The following is a 16,545-nucleotide window of genomic DNA, read 5'->3' as shown; positions in this document are numbered from 1 at the left end:
TTGAAACAAGCCAGCCCTTGTCCCAGTCTTCAGACATGTCCTTTTTAATCCTGTCTCAATTTCAGGTTCACCCCACACCCGCTCCCAAGTCCTGCTGATTCATTCCCTGCCTCCTGGTTCCTCACCATCCTTTCTTTCAAAACCTTCATTTGAAATTGCGTCTTTATCAACCAGCATCTGGAGGATCAGCAGGAGCTGCTGCCAGCCTCCTTTGCCTGAGGCCCCTCTCTCTCTTTCACAATCAGGACAGCCGTATTCATATTCCTTGAGTACTGTTTGACTGTGGCAGAAACACAGAGGGCCTGGCCGGGTTGCTTCCTGTTTGCTGTTCACCCTCAAGCCCAGCCAGATGCTTGGCACTCACTGGCTATCTTTTCCTCCTCAAAGCCTTTTCCTTATATTCTTGCTAAGCAAGCCGTATTTCTTTTCTTTCAGATTCTTACCAGAGACTTCCCTCTTTCAAGAGGGCTTCCTCGACTAAGGGGCATCTTGCTGCCTCAGTTTCTAGGTGTTATTTGTTCCCAAGTTTCTCTACTACCCGAGCTTTCCTTTTGGGAGACTTCCCCACTAAATATCATGGAGAAGGGAGAACCAACAGGCCCAGATGCTAGACCACCTGGATCCTGTTTTCCTTCTCCTTCCCAATCCTTGAGTCTTGGTCCCCAAACTTCTGTCTCCAGAATGTTCTTCCTGGCCAATCTACCTGGCCTTCTAATTCCTGTCGCACCCCTCTGCCTTGAGATGTATGGCAATGCTATTTTGCTAGTCTGTCCTTCATTCTCTATTATATGCAGAGCTGAGGACTGGGTTGCTTTCTTCCTTCAAATCTCTACCTAGGCCTTAGGACCAGGTTGTTCAGGGTACAAGAGAATAAGTGGACCCCACAGGGCTGTCAGGTGCCACAAAAGTCTTCTAACAGTCCTTCTGCTCCCTGGAGTGAGCTCACCCTTGTTCACCACACAGGCCTTTTACACAGCACAATTACAGCATTGAGCTCGACACAGAGGCAGGCACTGCCCTGCACTTAACCTCCTGCTTATTCAAATCCTCAGTCTCGTCCCTATCAAATGAGAATGAACATTTGGGCTTTCCCAGAAATGGGCAGAGGGCTGTGTAAAGAGCCGAGTTCACCCAACCTATGGCATGGACACACCCAACCTGGTCTTCAGCATCATTTCCAGGACTGGAGATGTTGGAACATATCCGTGGGAGCCAGAAGATGCTAAGGAGAATACCATCACCCTTTTAAATATTACTGCTTACCATATCAAATCAAGTTAGTTATCTTCTCTGTTTTACACAGAAGGAAACTGAAGCACAGGGAGGTGAAGTAACTTGACCAAGGTCACACAGCTAGAAACTTAGCAGAGGCAGAATTTGCGTTCAGGCCTATGCATCCCCAAAGCCCTCTCTCTTAACTATGACATCACATTATCTTGCATTTGACTGGTGCTTGGAGCTTTGCCAAAACATTTCATATACACCTTCTCATTTGCTCCCCACCCAGGGAGTGTTTATGTGTTTGGCTAAGGTTATGCATCGAAGTTAGTGACAGGGCTGAGTCAGCTGCCTACCCCTATGATACTCACTGCCTCCCTGCTCTGAGAGGCCCTCAGCCTTAGGGTTAGCTGCTCCTTCTGGTCCTGAGGTCTGTTCGAGGCAATGGTTGCATAGACTAAGTTCATGCTCATATTTCCTGTCCCCACTTCTTCCAGCTGAACTTGGGCTAATATGTTTCTGACCTCACAGGGCACCTGACACACATCAGGGCCTCCCCTTCTCTGCCCTGAGCTCTTCCATGCTGCTACGGGTAGGAGTCAGCTGTTCTGCCCACTGTAGGACTGTGGGCAGCATTACTGAGGTGAGGTCATCTTGAGCAGCCCAGTCTCCTGCACACTTCCCTCTTTCTTTTGAGGGTCCTGTCCTGCTCTCTGCCCTGGTGCCCCTGGAAGAAGCTTTCTCTGATTACCTCTGGGTTCCTAAAGTGCCTGGCACCATTAAGGAACTGGAGCTAGGGAAATGCCTGCAATGCTACTGGCTCCTGCTAGGCAATTGGAATCAAAGCATCTCTCTCTCTCTCTCTCTCTCTTTTATTTTAGACAGAGCTTTGCTGTTGTTGCCCAGGCTGGAATGCAATGGGGTGATCTCGGCTCACTGCAACCTCCCCCTCCCAGGTTCAAGCAATTCTCCTGCCTCAGCCTCCCAAGTAGCTGGAATTACAGGCACCTGCCACCACACCCGGCTAATTTTTTGTATTTTTTGTGGAGATGGGGTTTTGCCGTGTTGGCCAGGCTGTTCTATGAACTCCTGACCTCAGGTGATCCACCCGCCTCAGCCTCTCAAAGTGCTGGGATTACAGGCATGAGCCACCACACATGGCTGGAACCAAAGCATATTTCAAACCCCTCACCTGACCTGGTTTTGGTCATCACATAAATTTGCCTGTCTCATCCTTCTTAACCTTTCCTAATGGGAAGGGAGACAGCTCATCTGTCTGGAGCGGAGAATAGGTCCTGTGTGGTGCACACACATCTCTGGTAAAAGGAACAAAAGTCCTCGAGGCTCTTTGGTGCGTCCAGAACCATGAACCTCACCCAGTGCCTGTAAATTGTGTGTGGGCCTGGGGGCCAGCTCAGAGCATAGAGTTAACACCCTTTCTGAGAGTGCTGCAATGGGTTGTCGGCTGTTAGAAGGGGTCTGTTGTAAGCTTTGCTGGCAAACTGACCACCCCCCACCCCCTTACACAGAAGAGCCCCATCCTACCCTCTGCAGAGGTCTGGGTCTGCGATGATTGGCCCTGAGTGCAAGTAAAAGCTGTTTCTCCTTTTTGTCAGCCTGGGAATCTGAACAACTGAGGAAATAGGGAAGTCGCTGACAGTCAGTCATGAACACCCAACAGATTCCATTTCCCCGTAGTAGAAGGCAGATCCCTCCCCACCCCCAAAAGCCCCCAGGCTTGGGAGGGAATCAACCAAGCAAGGATCAGACCGACCTCCACCAGCGAGGCTTCTCCTCGCTGTCCCCTTCTGCTCAGGCGCAACGTGGCAGGGCAGGAGGAAACCTCTCTGGAAGAGTTGCCGTACCAAAGCACATGGGGTGGCCCGATCTGGGGAGACGGGGCACAGAAGGAATGCAGGGCGTGGATGGGTGAGGGGAAGAGGGTGTGGAGCCCTGGCTCTGGCTTGTCCCCCTCTCACCCCTCCAAGTTCCAGAGGCCTGGGCTCCTCATTCATCTCGTAAGCGCCAAGGTGGAGGGGGGTCCTACCGAGGGAGGAGCTAGAGGCCACCGCAACCGGCAGAGAGCGAAGGCAGGAGGGACCAGCCTGGCCCAGCCCCTTCATTTTACTGTCTGGGGTGGTGAGGAGGAAGAGGAAGAGGCGAAGGCTGGCGGAGGAGGAGGTGAGAGCGAGGACTCGGCAGAAGCGAGCTCCGCCGGAGGGAAGTCCGAGCAATCGGAAAACTCAGAGGAACCCTCCCGGGGAGAGGGTCGCGGGCTCCTTCTGCCGCTTACCTGTCGCGCCGAGGCAGAGCCGCAGCCGCGCCGCGGAGCCGCTCCCGGGTTTCCCCACCGGACGGCCGGGAGGGTGGGGCCGGTGCGGGACCTCCCCCAGCTGCCCGAACGCGCCCGCCCCGCCCCTCCCGGGCCAGGTGCAGCGGGTCCCGCCGTGTCCCCAGCGTGCTACGGGCCCGGGAACTCCCGGCGGACGGGCAGAGGAGCGCCCCGGCTTCTCTGCGTCTCAGCCCGCCCCGGGGGTGCGGTCTCTGCGGCTAGGCTTTCAGCACGGAAAAAGATTGGAGGGTCCAAGTCACCCCAAAGACGACAGGCATTAGCAGAGCTGCGGGCGGCGCGTGCATGGAACCGGAATGTGCTGCGCGCCCGCCCGGAGCGCTCGGAGCCCGGAGGCCTGCCCAGGAGGGGAAAACGCAGCTGGGCGGCCATGGGCCCCGGGGTCCTGCCCCAGGCTTGCTTCTCATTTGCGCTGCATCCAACAAGAGCTCCTATTCCGTGTGCCATGAACTGTGCCAAGGGCTCCAAGTGCCAGGCATCAGGTGAATCCCAGCCCCAGCAAACTTTAATAACTACTATGATTATTCCGAATATACCGGGGAGGCAGCTGCTCACACAGCAGAGGGTGTTTCTCAAAGTGGGACCCCGCCCACCAGCAGCGCCAGTCAGAATCACCTGACAACTTCTTAGAACTTTTGGCCGGGCGCGGTGGCTCATGCCTGCAATCCCAGCACTCTGGGAGGCCGAGGAGGGCGGATCACAAGGTTAGGAGTTCGAGACCAGCCTGGCCAACATGGTGAAACCCCGTCTCTACTAAAAATATAAAAAATTAACCGGGCGTGGTGGCGGGCGTCTGCAATCCCAGCTACTCGGGAGGCTGAGGCGGGAGAATCGCTTGAACCCGGGAGGGAGAGGTTGCAGTGAGCCGAGATCACGCCACTGCACTCCAGCCTGGAGGCAGAGCGAGATTCCGTCTCAAAAAGGAAAAAAAGAAATGGGCCCAACCGTAGACCTAAATATTCCAAAACTGGGCTTGAGCCTGGCGATTTGTGTTTTAAAAGCCCTCCGGGTGATTCCCGTGCATGCTCGATGAGAACCCTGAACAATTAGTGACAGGGCTGGAATGAGAATCCTGGTAAACCCGCCTCCTAAGCCGGTGTTCGGAATTACCCTGCCAGGGCCTGTGCTGCTCACTGGTCCTCTTCGGTGCTGCCTCGTGTGCTGCAATCTTTTGGGGCCTTAGCAACAGACAAGGAGGGCGCATAACTCCAAATAGCCAATAATTTGAAAACTTTCTATGGTGGAAACTTTCTACCAGTAGTTCAGTTTCTCTTTTGTTTTGATATTTAAATAAATTTGTCTCTTTCTTTCTCTTTTCTTTCTTCCTCAGGGTCTGCTGCCCAGCCTCCCTCCTTTTTTTTTTTCTTTTTTTTTTTTTTTTACCTTTTCTCTTTTCTTTCTTACTCTCCCTGTCTCTCCTTTCTCTCTTTCTCTCTCTCTCTCTCTCTCTCTCCCCTTCTTTCTCTTTATTTCCTTCTGTTTCTCTGTTTCTCTTTCTCTTCTTCTCTTCTCTTTCTTTCTTTTCTTGCTCTACTACCCAGGCTGGAGTGTGGTGGTGCTATCATGGCTCACTGCAGGCTTGACCTCCCAGACTCAAGCTGTTCTCCTGCTTCAGCCTCCACAGATGCATGCCACCATGCCTGGCTAACTTTTGTATTTTTTTGTAGAGAGGGAGTTTCACCATGTTGCCCAGGCTGGTTTCAAACACCTGGGCCACGCCATCCTATTGCCTCGGCCTTGCAAAGTGCTGGGATTGGCGGCATGAGCCACCAACTCCAGCCGTGAATTTGTGTTTCTAAGACCCTAAGACCTGGGAGCAGGAGCATGAATGAGTAGATCCTAGCAAGAAGACAGTTCTGACACGCACTGGGAAAGGCAGGGAAGCCATCTGGGTGTTAACAGGTGAATGAAGAAAGTAATCTTTTTTCTAACCTGAGACTCCAAGGTAGGGTTGAGCTATTCAGAAGGTGAGGTGTTCTTTGATGGAGTCAGGAAAGAAGGCCAGGAGAGTGTGGAGAAGAAGAACTTGCCCAGCTACACGTGATCAGAGTGACGTGAAGGATGGACATTCTCCCAGGAGTAGAAAGGGGGGCATCCGCTCACTCTTGGCATGGTGCCCAACTCCCCTAACTCTAAGCAGCCTTCCACCAACTCCCTTCCTTTCACATTCCAGGCTGTGGGCTTTAAGCTCCAGAGAGACTTTCTACAGAGCTTCCTTGAGCATACCTTAGCCCCTCTGTCGACCCTCTGGACTCTGATTCCAACTCACTGCCCCAGCTGCTTCTATTCTTGTCATGTGCTTTACTTGACAGCTGTCTTTCTCAGAATGAGGGCACTTCCTGTGGAAGACTGTGGGATGCTGCCCCTCATGTCTCTCTCCTTGGGTCTGAACACTCCCTGTATGGGTCCGACCTACCGTCTTTGCTCTGTCCTTCCTCCACCTCTGCCCTCTAACCCTCAGGGGTTGTGTGATCCTGACCTGAGTCCAGCACCTCAGTCAGGACCCAGCCTAACCTGAGGTGAATGGTCCCTATTCCTTCCCAGGACAGGGTCATGACCATTACCCCCAGCCTGGAGCTCCTGAGAGGCCTGGGCCCAGCTTCCCAAGAAGTAGCAGCAGTCTGCGTTGTGTGTTTTGCATTCCAGATTGTGTGTTTGCATTACTCATCTGATTTTACTTCAGCTGACATTGATTTTAAACGTGACTTGGAATCCTCAGAATAATTAGCTGCCTAATTTGGAGGTGCATGCAGTTCGCAGGATGTGTGACCCACCCCTAATGTGTCATGCACTGAGCTGTTCTCTCCTAACAGGAAGGACGGTGCAGGCTTCCTCTCCACCATGCCAGGAAGGTTTGCAGATGAGCCGCCACAGAATAGTCACTGCAACCTCTGTCTCTGGTGGTGCAGGCAACTTTCGAAAAATGTTTTTTTAGGCTGGGGGTGGTGGCTCACACCTGTAATCCCAGCACTTTGGGAGGCTGAGGTGGGAGATCGCTTGAAGCCATGAGTTTGAGTTCAGCCTGACACAGCGAGACCCTGTCTACAAAAAATAAAAATACAACAGACATGGGGGCCCACTTGAGGGTGGAGGGTGGGAAGAAGGAGAGGATCAAAAAACTACCTATTGGGTACTATGTTTATTACCTGGATGACAAAATAATCTGTACACCAAACCCTTGTAACATGCAATTTACCCATGTAACAAACCTGGACATGTACTCCTGAACCTAAAAGTTTAAAAAACATATATGATTATGAAAAAACAAAAATAAAAAAATTAACCCAGTGTGTTGGCATGTGCCTGTGGTCCCAGTTACTTTGGAGGCTGAGGTGGGAGGATTGCTTGAGCCTACAAGTTAGAGGCTGCGGTGAGCTATGATTGCAATGCTACATTCCAGTCTGGGCAACAGAGCAAGACCCTGTCTCTGGAAAAAAACAACAACAACAATAAAAAATGGGTTTCTGTAAATGAAAAATTATATAAATGAAATGGAAAATAAAAATGAAAAAGTTATATATGCACATGGTAAGAAGTCGGGCACTATGAAAATGTATACAGTGAAAGCTCCATTTCCGACCTCTGTAGACATTGTCTCTATCTCCAGAAACCTTGGGTCCAAGGCCCCATACATATTCATGACTGAAAGTTCCCATAAGCGCTTCTGCAGGGCATGTCTGGATTCTCTTAGCTGCAAAGACCCAGGATGACCCCTTCTCAGGAAGTCCTGTGAATTTCTTTTTTTTCTCACAATCTTATATTTATTTCTTGGTTGTTTTAGATTCGGGTTTTGGGTGTTCTGAGTTTCACTTTTCACATGAGCCTGCGTCAAGGGGGTTCGCCCTGTAAGGCAGGAAACCTGGAGGGGAGCAGAACAGTGGAAGCATGACAAGGCAGCTCTCGAGGCCGTTGACACCAGCCCTGGCCCTTATCTGGTCTGTTCCTTCCACAGGGTCCCTGGTGAGGGGATACCCACCTCTGGGTGGGGCAGAGTGAGGGAGACCTGCCTTTCAGTGGGAGGTGCTGGCTCCACTTAGCTACGGGAGTGTGCAGGGGATACCGTGAACTTGCCAAGGAGGTTAGAAGGGAGGCCAGCTAGTCAACCTCCCCCTCTCCTATCATTACCTCTCATTTCACTCTCCGCTACCCTGAGGGAAACAAGGGAGTCTCCCACTCCCTCCCTACCTCTGTGTTTCTTATCTGTAAAGTGCAGTTAATGAGACTTAGGGTTGTTAATGAAGTTCAGGTGAGATAACATGTGACCGTGTGAGAGTTTGGTCTTCTAAATTACATCTGCTGCTCTACTTCTTTCCTCCATATTCACACTTACTCCTCATCTCATTCCCATGCTCAGGAGAAAAACAGTCAAAGCAACAAACGTTTTAGGGAACCCAAGCAGAGCTGCTCCTAGTTCTGCCATAATCACTCATGCGCTACAATTCACCCATTTCTGTGTGCCTCAGTTTCCGCATCTGTAAAATGGATATGTGATTTTTATGATTGGGTTGTTAGATTAAATAAGCAAAGTGCTTAACCCAGCGTCTGGTACACAATAAGCAGTCAGTTGAAATTTGGATGTTAGCCATGATCATTAGTTGTTTTCCTTCTTTCCTTCCTCCATTCCTCCCTTCAATAAAATGCTGTTAAAGTGCTCCATGTGTTAGCCTCTATGCTAGGTCAGGTGTGGAGATACAAGGATAGTAAATCACATCTTTCTCATCCAGACACCCATAGTTTGTCAGGGGAGCCTGATGTAAAAAGGACTATGAAGGGGCAGAGCTAGGACTAGGACTAGGGTAAGGCAAGCGAGGACACTTCTCTTGAGTGCAAAATTTAAGGGGACAGCAAAAAACTCAGTAACCAAGATAATTAATACTTTAATGCAATATCTTAAAAAACATCAAAATTAATGCAAAAAATCAGTGATAGACAAAGTATCAAAAATTTAAAATAAAGAATCATCTGGGCATGGTGGCTCATGTCTGTAATCCCAGCACTTTGGGAGGCTGAGACAAGAGGATCACTTGAGCACAGGAGTTTGTGACCAGCCTGGGCAACACAGTGAGATCCCATCTTTATTAAAAAAAAATAAAGAAAGAAAAAAAGAATAGTTTCCTCCTAAGCCGTATTGAAGCCTAAGGAAAAAAGAAAATATCTACCCTAACACATATTTTCTGTTTTAAATGGTTATTTTTTCCTAGAGCATTGAATTAGTTGAAAAAACATTGAAAACTTGAAACATAGGTGTATTAAAACTCACAGCATTACTTTAAATATTTTATTTATTCCAAAATGGAATTTATTATGATTTTACTTCAGCCTTAGTTAATTATAATTTATTTAAGATCATCACTTGGTCAAGGGAAATGGTCAAACGTGGCAATCTCACAATTCAAAATGAAATAAGCAAAACAGTTAGTTTTGAAAACATGACTAATTAGTTTCCTTGCCTTAAAGCCAGGAGCTTATATTTTTCCTTTTGCCTCAAGCTCCAATTTGGCTCAGCATGGCATTGGATTGGGACCTGGACAAAGAACCCAAAGAGAATAGAGAGGAGGATAAGAGACAGGGAGAAGGGTTGAAAGAGTCAGGTGGGATGGGGAATATATTATTTTTTCTAATGATCCAAATATCACATTTTCAATGTGCAAAATTTCAGATGCACAGAAAATCACAAAAAAGAAGACAAGTTATCCATAATTATGTTACCTAGAGATAACCAATGTTGCTATTTTGGTATGATATAGTCTGCTCTTTTTCTATGCATATATGATTTATATGTACATATGTATTTCATCAATTCTAAGATGCATTTTAAAAAATCTTTAACATTTCTGAAATTGGTATGTATCTTAAATTAATGGTGTTATAACTTAGCAGTGTTGGATCATGCCTGTAATCCTAGCACTTTGGGAGGCTAAGATGTGAAGATTGCTTGTGTCCAGGAGTTCGAGACCAGCCTGGGCAACATAGTGTGACCCCTGTCCCTATAAAAAATACAAAAATGAGCCAGGCATGGTGGTGTGTGCCTATAGTCCCAGCTACTCAGGAGGAGGCTGAGGTGAGAGGATCTATTGAGCCCAGGAGGTCTCAAACTCCTGAGCTCAAGTGATCCACCCACCTCGGCCTCCCAAAGTGCTAGGATTAAAGCCGCGAGCAACTGTGTCCAGCCCGAGTATCCTTATTTTTACAAGTAAGAAGTTTATAAGCACAGCAGGTCCCTGTAACTGCAGTCTGAGCACTTAGCCACTACTTTCTGCAAGTCTGTCTCTCCATTTATTCAAGTCTCTAGTTTATGATCCTCAGAAAAGTTTTCTAGTGCTCTCTCTTCCTAATCTTTACAGCTCTTGTTAAAATGATTCCTTGGCATTTTATATTATCTATTTCGGGAGACTCTTGGTCAGTCTTTTGTATAACCGAAGCCTCCAAATATCATACAATTAATCAATTTTCCTCTCTTGGGAGACATATGGGATTGTCAAACTGTAACTATAGACTTTCTACTTAAATCACACAAGATCATCTCCTTAAAAGCAATCAAGTGCGCAAGATCTGTCTGTGCCTTTCACAATAGAGAAATTTCATAATTGCAATGAATAAAACATCCAAATGCTTATAAAATTTTGCTGTGAGAACTTTTTCTGTTCAAAACTGTGATTCTTTTTTTTTTTTTTTTTTTTTTTTTTTTTTTTTTTTTGAGGACGGAGGTCTGAGCTTCTGGGCGGACCAGGCTGGGTGCAGTGGGCCCGGGCTCTCAGCTCACTGCAAGCTCCGCCTCCCGGGTTCACGCCATTCCTCCTGTCCTCAGCTCCCGAGTAGCTGGACTAACACCGGGCGCCCGCCTCGTCGCCCGGTAGTTTTTGTATTTTTTAGTAGAGACGGGGTTTCAGCCGTATTAGCCAGGATGGGTCTCAGATCTCCTGACCTCATGATCCGCCCGTCTCGGCCGTCACCAAAGTGCTGGGATTACAGGCTTGAGCCACCGCGCTCCGGCCAAAACTGTGATTTCTTATTTAATATCTCTCTTTAAAAAAAGAAACATGGCCGGGCGCGTGCTCAAGCCTAGTAATCCCAAGCACTGTTGGGAGGTCAGAGACCTGGGTGGATCACAAGGTCAGGAGATCGAGACCATCCTGCTAACACCGGTGAAACCCCGTCTCTACTAAAAAATACAAAAAACTAGCGGGAGGTGGCGGGCCTGTATCCCAGCTACTCCGGGAGGCTGAGGCAGGAGAATGGCGTAAAACCCGGGAGGCGGAGCTTGCAGTGAGCTGAAGATCCCGGCCATCTGCACTCCAGCCTGGGCCCGATAGAGCGAGACTCCGTCTCAAAAAAAAAAAAAAAAAAAAAAGAAACATAATGCACCAATTTAACCTTCTGAAAACAGTTAATGGATTTCAGTCTGACAGTTATTTCGCCCAATAGAAAGTAATAAAAGAGGGCTATAAAACTAACTCCACAGAGCCAAACAGTCCTCCAGCTAAAAGCCAACACCTGTTATCTTCCCCTAAAACCGAGAAGTTTCTTGTTTTCTTTCCCACCTTTTTTTTTTTTTTGAGACGGAGTCTTGCTCTGTTGCCGCAGGCTGGAGTGCAGTGGGCGCGATCTCAGCTCACTGCAAGCTCCGCTCCTGGGTTTACGCCATTCTCGTCTGGCCTCAGCCTCCCGAGTAGCTGGGACTACAGGCGCCCGCCAAGCCTCGCCCGGCCTAGCTTTTTTGTATTGTTTTTGTATTTTTTAGTAGAGACAGGGTTTCACCGTGTTAGCCAGGATGGTCTCGATCTTCTGACCTCGTGATCCGCCTGTCTCGACCTCCCAAGTGCTGGGATTACAGGCTTGAGCCACCGCGCCCGGCCGTTTTTTGGTATTTTTTAGTAGAGACGGGGTTTCACCGTGTTAACCAGGATGGTCTCGATCTCCTGACCTCGTGATCCGCCCGTCTTGGCCTCCCAAAGTGCTGGGATTACAGGCTTGAGCCACCGCGCCCGGCTTTTTTTGTTTGTTTGTTAGTTTTGAGATGGAGTCTCACTCTGTCTCGCAGGCTGGAGTGTGGTGGCGTGATCTCGGTCACTGCAACCTCTGCCTCCCGGGTTCAAGCGATTCTCCTGTCTCAGCCTCTGGAGTGCTGGGATTACAGGCGTGCGCAACCACACCCGACTAATTTTTGTATTTTTGTAGAGATAGGATTTCACCATGTTGGTCAGGCTGGTTTTGAACTCCTGACCTCAGGTGATCCACCTGCCTTGGCCTCCCAAAGCATTGGGATTACAGGTGTGAACTACTGCACCTGGCCGAAGTTTCTGTTTTCTTAGACATTAAAAAAACCCACAAATTTCATTAAATTAAATCCTAATTTAATATTAATAAATATGAATAAGTATGTCAAATATTAATAAATGAAATTTATTAATATTAATATCTGATATTAATATTGCTTTGGATTGTAAGTAAAGGAGAGGTGATAGAATAACTCACTGGCAGATGAAACCCTGTCTCTACTAAAATACAAAAAATTAGCTGGGCGTGGTGGCGCATGTCTATAATCCTAGCTACTTGGGAGGCTGAGGCAGGGGAATCGCTTGAACCCAGGAGGTGGAGGTTGCAGTGAGCTGAGATTGCGCCACTGCACTCCAGTCTGGTGACAGTGTAACACTCCGTCTCAAAAAAAAAAAAAAAAAAACCATGTTGGCACTGTCCAAAGGTAGCATGGAGGTACAAAGTGGTCCCTCCTCCTGGGTGTGGTGGGTGGAGTGGGCAGAGGCCACGCAGAGCCAATCACTGCCCCCTGGCCCACTCCTGGGTTTGTTCCACCTGGACCTGCAGATAAATCCCGAGGCCTTTGATCTCAAGGATTTCTAACCACCCAGAGATCAGGAGGAAAGACTGCAAAGGAAGCCCTAAAGTAGAATAACCTTTTCTTTCTCCATGAATGGAATGTGAGTTATGTTTACTGAGGGCATATTAAAATAGATTTTATTGTTTGAAATCAGGAATTTACAGAAACTCTTTGAAGAACTACTATCAGTGAAGACCTTTAAATCCCCCACTGTGGTAGTGGGCAAAATAGTCACGTACAATTGTAATGTGTGTAGGTTTTCTCAGAGTTGGGACCCACTGCCAGGTGGGGAGTTGGTGGTATTTGATGCTGTTGTCTGGGGAGGAGTGGTACTAAGAAAAAAAAAAAAGATTAGTGAGGAAAAAACAAAAAACACAAAACACACTCAAAGTTGCCCATGGAGTTACATCAGTTTGATGGGATACCCTAGAACACCTTAGGGGTCGGTGAACCCTTCAACCATTCAGTGGAAAAGATGACTAGGGCTATAGATTGTCTAGTTTGTTTATATGACATAACTTTTTTCCAGCAGTACTTGAGAGGAGTGTGAATTAACTCCCTTATATATACATATATATAATTCTTTTTATTTTTTATTTTGAGACAGGGTCTCACTCTGTTGCCCAGGCTGGAGTGCAGTGGCACCGTCACAGTGAAACGGGAAAGGTTCCCTTGTCCTCCTCACCGGGAGTGCAACAAAGGGAGTGGCTCACTTCTTGAGGGCCCAGCTGCTGAAATCTCTATGGAACATACAGATGGGCAGGTTGTGGGGTTCCAATCCCACAGCAGCATCTACCTTTGGACAGTGCCAACATGTTTTTTGTTGTTGTTTGTTTGAGACGAGTGTTGCTCTGTCGCCAGTTAGTGTTTACAGCTCCTGAAGCCCCAGTGGGCGTGTGCTACTGTGTGCTCTTTTAGTTTTGCTGTCTAAAGGCAGCTGTGCTAACCAACTGGTTTAGACCCTCTGCCTTATTGCGAGGACAGAGGGTTTTCTGTATCCTGGGTTCTTGCCTTGGTGTACCAGAAAAATCAGATCATATGTGGGCTTGGAGAATGAGTGCAAGGTTTTATTGAGTTCAAGTAGCTCTCAGTAGATAGGGGAGCCAGAAGGGAGATGCAGTGGAGAGGTGGTTTTCCCCTGAGTTGGGCCACTCAGCAGCTGGGCTCTCCTCTGACTGCCCCAGGCAAACTCTATGTCTTTCCCTGGGCCCATGGCCTGCTGGCATGCCGGCGTCTGCCAGTGCATGTCAGTATGCTCTTCCACGGGTGTATTCCTCTCGATGTCCAGCTGCCTGTGCGTTCTGTTCCTCCGCTGATCTGGTCCTCTCGACGTCCAGCCGCTTGTGTCTCTGCCCGCTAGGGTCTCGGGGTTTTTATAGGCACAGGATAGGGTTGTGGTGGGCCACAGTGGTCTTCAGAAATGCAACATCTGGGCATGAAAACAGAAACGCCTGTCCCCACCTAGGTCCATGGGCACAGCCCTGGGGGTGGAGCCCCAGCCAGGGACCACGCCCTTCCCTTCCCAGCACTTCCCTGCCCTCCTCCCATATCAACTCCTCACTGCAGCCTCAACCTCCCCAGGCTCAAGCAATCGTCCCACCTCAGCCCCCTGAGTAGCTGGGACTACAGGCATGTGCAAGCACACCCAGCTAATTTTTCTATTTTGTTTTTTGTAGAGATGGGATGTCCTTTTGTTGCCCAGACTGGTCTCAAATGTCTGAGCTTAAGTGATCCTCGTCCCTCAGCCTCCCAGAGTGCTGGAATTACAGGCATGAGCCACGGTGCCAGGCCCCTTCATATCTTAACCACCAGGAGAAGCAGACCTGAAGCGATGCCTTGATACACGTGTGTTCTGCAAGACTAGAGTAAGATGTGCCAGGCATATGTTGTTACAACAGCGGGTGAGCTCAGACTTTGAAAAGATATTGGCTTCACTCACTGAACATCAAGACTTGGAATATCCCGGGATTCAGCTACTGTTGAAGGGAAACCAGTCCAGGTTCGCAACACCATCGAGTGATTTAAGGGGTGCAAAGCTAGGATGCCTCAAGAAAAGAGGGAGAAGAAGCCCTGCTGTGCTGAGCTTGAGACTGGACTTTCAAAACCCCGATGGGCTCTGTAATGTGTTATCCTGTCCTGGCATTTGCTACCCTGATGAACCCACAGGTGCTAAATTTCAAGGCTAAAGTGAGGCTTGGCACAGCAGCTCATGCCTGTAATCCCAACACTTTGGGAGGCTGAGGCACGTGGATCACCTGAGGTCGGGCGTTTGAGACCAGCCTGGCCAACATGGTGAAACCCCATTCCTACTAAAAATACAAAAATTACCTGGGCATGGTGGTGTGCACCTGTAATCCCAGCTACTTGGGAGACTGAGGCAGGAGAAGCTTTTGAACCTGGGAAGTGGAGGTTGCAGTGAGCGGAGACCACGCCGTTGCACTCCAACCTGGGGTAGAAGAGTGAAACTCTGTCTCAAAAAATAGAAAATGAAAGCTAAAGTGGTCAGAGTAGTTGACTCCTAGGCATTTATTGATCCCTTTGCAATTAATCTAAGTGCAATATGGTGATTCCACTCTCCTTGCCAGTGATGGGCAAAGACGGGTGCCTTGGAGGGGTGCTTGTCACTTATTCTGTTCTTTACAGCATCATCCCATACGCCCAGATGCTATGGGAGAGGCATGTCTCAATATGGTACTAGGGGTCCCTGACAGAATCCCCCCCCAGTGAAAGAAGAGACTCTGAGAATCGCTGCATGAAGTCCCCCAGTTAGCTGGCAGTTGTGTAGTTATGGGTAAGTTGTTTAGCCTGTTTTCGTTTTTTTTAAAGGACAATTATATAGAGTCTGTTGTGAAATTTAGTGTAGGTAATAGATGTAAACTGCTCAAAACAGTGCTCGAAACATAATACATGCTCTGTGTTCAGCAAGAACAACAGCAACAACCACAGAGGCACTCCTCACTACCTGCAGGGAGACCCAGGATACCTGAACTCTACTAAATTGTGGCCACTCAAGCCTGAACAGAAGGATCTGTGGAGCCAACACGTGAGTTTCTTGATATGTGCCTGTTCCTCCACCAGAAAGCGTTACTTACTCATTTCCTGAGTTTTGGCAGGAGCCACGACAGCCTGTTGATGAGGTTGGCTGAATCATGAAATTTGGCCTGGGTTTGAGGGTGGGCAAGAATGGCCACTTGGATCCTGCTCAAAGTTCTTTCATTTTAGGTTTACTTCCAAAGCAGCTGAAAGCAGTGCACAGGATAGAAAGGAAACAAGGGCACATGTGGGTGGGTGGCTGCTGCTTCCCATGGCCTCTTATGTCAACTCCCAGAGAAGCACCCCTCAGAGTCTGGCGATGTTACCATTCAGTGGGGGGAGAAAGATGTTTGCCAGACTGGAGGAGCACACAACTGCAGGTTCACTGCCTTTATGCCCCAGCCACATGGCACCCAGAAGGAATAAGAACACCTGTTTTATTTAACACCCGGCATTAATTATGTTAATCAAGCCATGTCACCCAAGTCTAAAGTCTAAGCCTTGAGATTCTTCCCATGTCAGCCTTGGGGCAATCATTCCTTATCTGTACCTTTGCCATAGGCAGGGCGGTTGCTAGCCCACGGGGAGCCTTGTGTACATAACTAAAAGGCATCCTTTCTGTTGGGCAGATGCAAAGCTATACATTAGGATGCTTGCTTGACAAGCTAAGTGTGTACAAGGCACACAAGTTGCACAACCACAGGTGGTGGCAGTGGCTGCAGGGACCTGGAGTTCCCATTTCTGCTTGGGGCCTGGCACGGTGATCTCTGCCTTAGAGCAGGCAAGGGAAGTAGGCTTCACTCAGGGTGAGGTCAGACTTGTGAGCAAATCATAGGACTCTTACTGTGCAGCCGCTGTTGCTGCAACACAAGAGCATACGCAAATAGGACATTGGGAGCGACATGAAGGGGTTGGATGGATTTGGAACCCTGGGCTGCCTGTTGAGCATAAAATTGTCAATCTGTGGAAGTTGACTCCTGACCAAATGCAAGAGAGGCTGGGGAGCTTGACTATGTACAAGGAAAGGCAGAGATTGGGACAGGGCAGTTGAGTACAAAGAACCTGTTTTTTCCTTTAGCATCATTTAGGGAACTACCTTTGTTTCTTA

General features: G+C 48.5%; 1 protein-coding gene across 5 annotated transcripts in view; it reads right to left on the bottom strand.

The window, feature by feature from the left end:
* Window positions 1-3,861, bottom strand: part of GALNT6 (polypeptide N-acetylgalactosaminyltransferase 6) — a 40,177-nt gene extending 36,316 nt beyond the window's left edge. For 3 of the 5 annotated variants that reach the window (XM_017861523.1, XM_017861527.1, XM_017861528.1), the window contains exon 1: window positions 3,512-3,861. The gene's annotated coding sequence lies outside the window, so the exon portion shown is untranslated. Of the gene's footprint in view, window positions 1-2,763; window positions 2,852-2,992; window positions 3,107-3,511 lie in introns of all 5 variants that reach the window. The other 2 variants (XM_017861524.1, XM_017861525.1) reach the window with 2 other exon arrangements.
* Window positions 3,862-16,545: the final 12,684 nt, after the last annotated feature.

Source organism: Rhinopithecus bieti, unplaced genomic scaffold (assembly GCF_001698545.2).
Source record: "Rhinopithecus bieti isolate Rb0 unplaced genomic scaffold, ASM169854v2 scaffold_56806, whole genome shotgun sequence".
Classification (NCBI taxonomy): Eukaryota; Metazoa; Chordata; class Mammalia; order Primates; family Cercopithecidae; genus Rhinopithecus; species Rhinopithecus bieti.
Note: the sequence above shows the minus strand (reverse complement) of the source record. Positions and strands in the feature narration are given on the sequence as shown.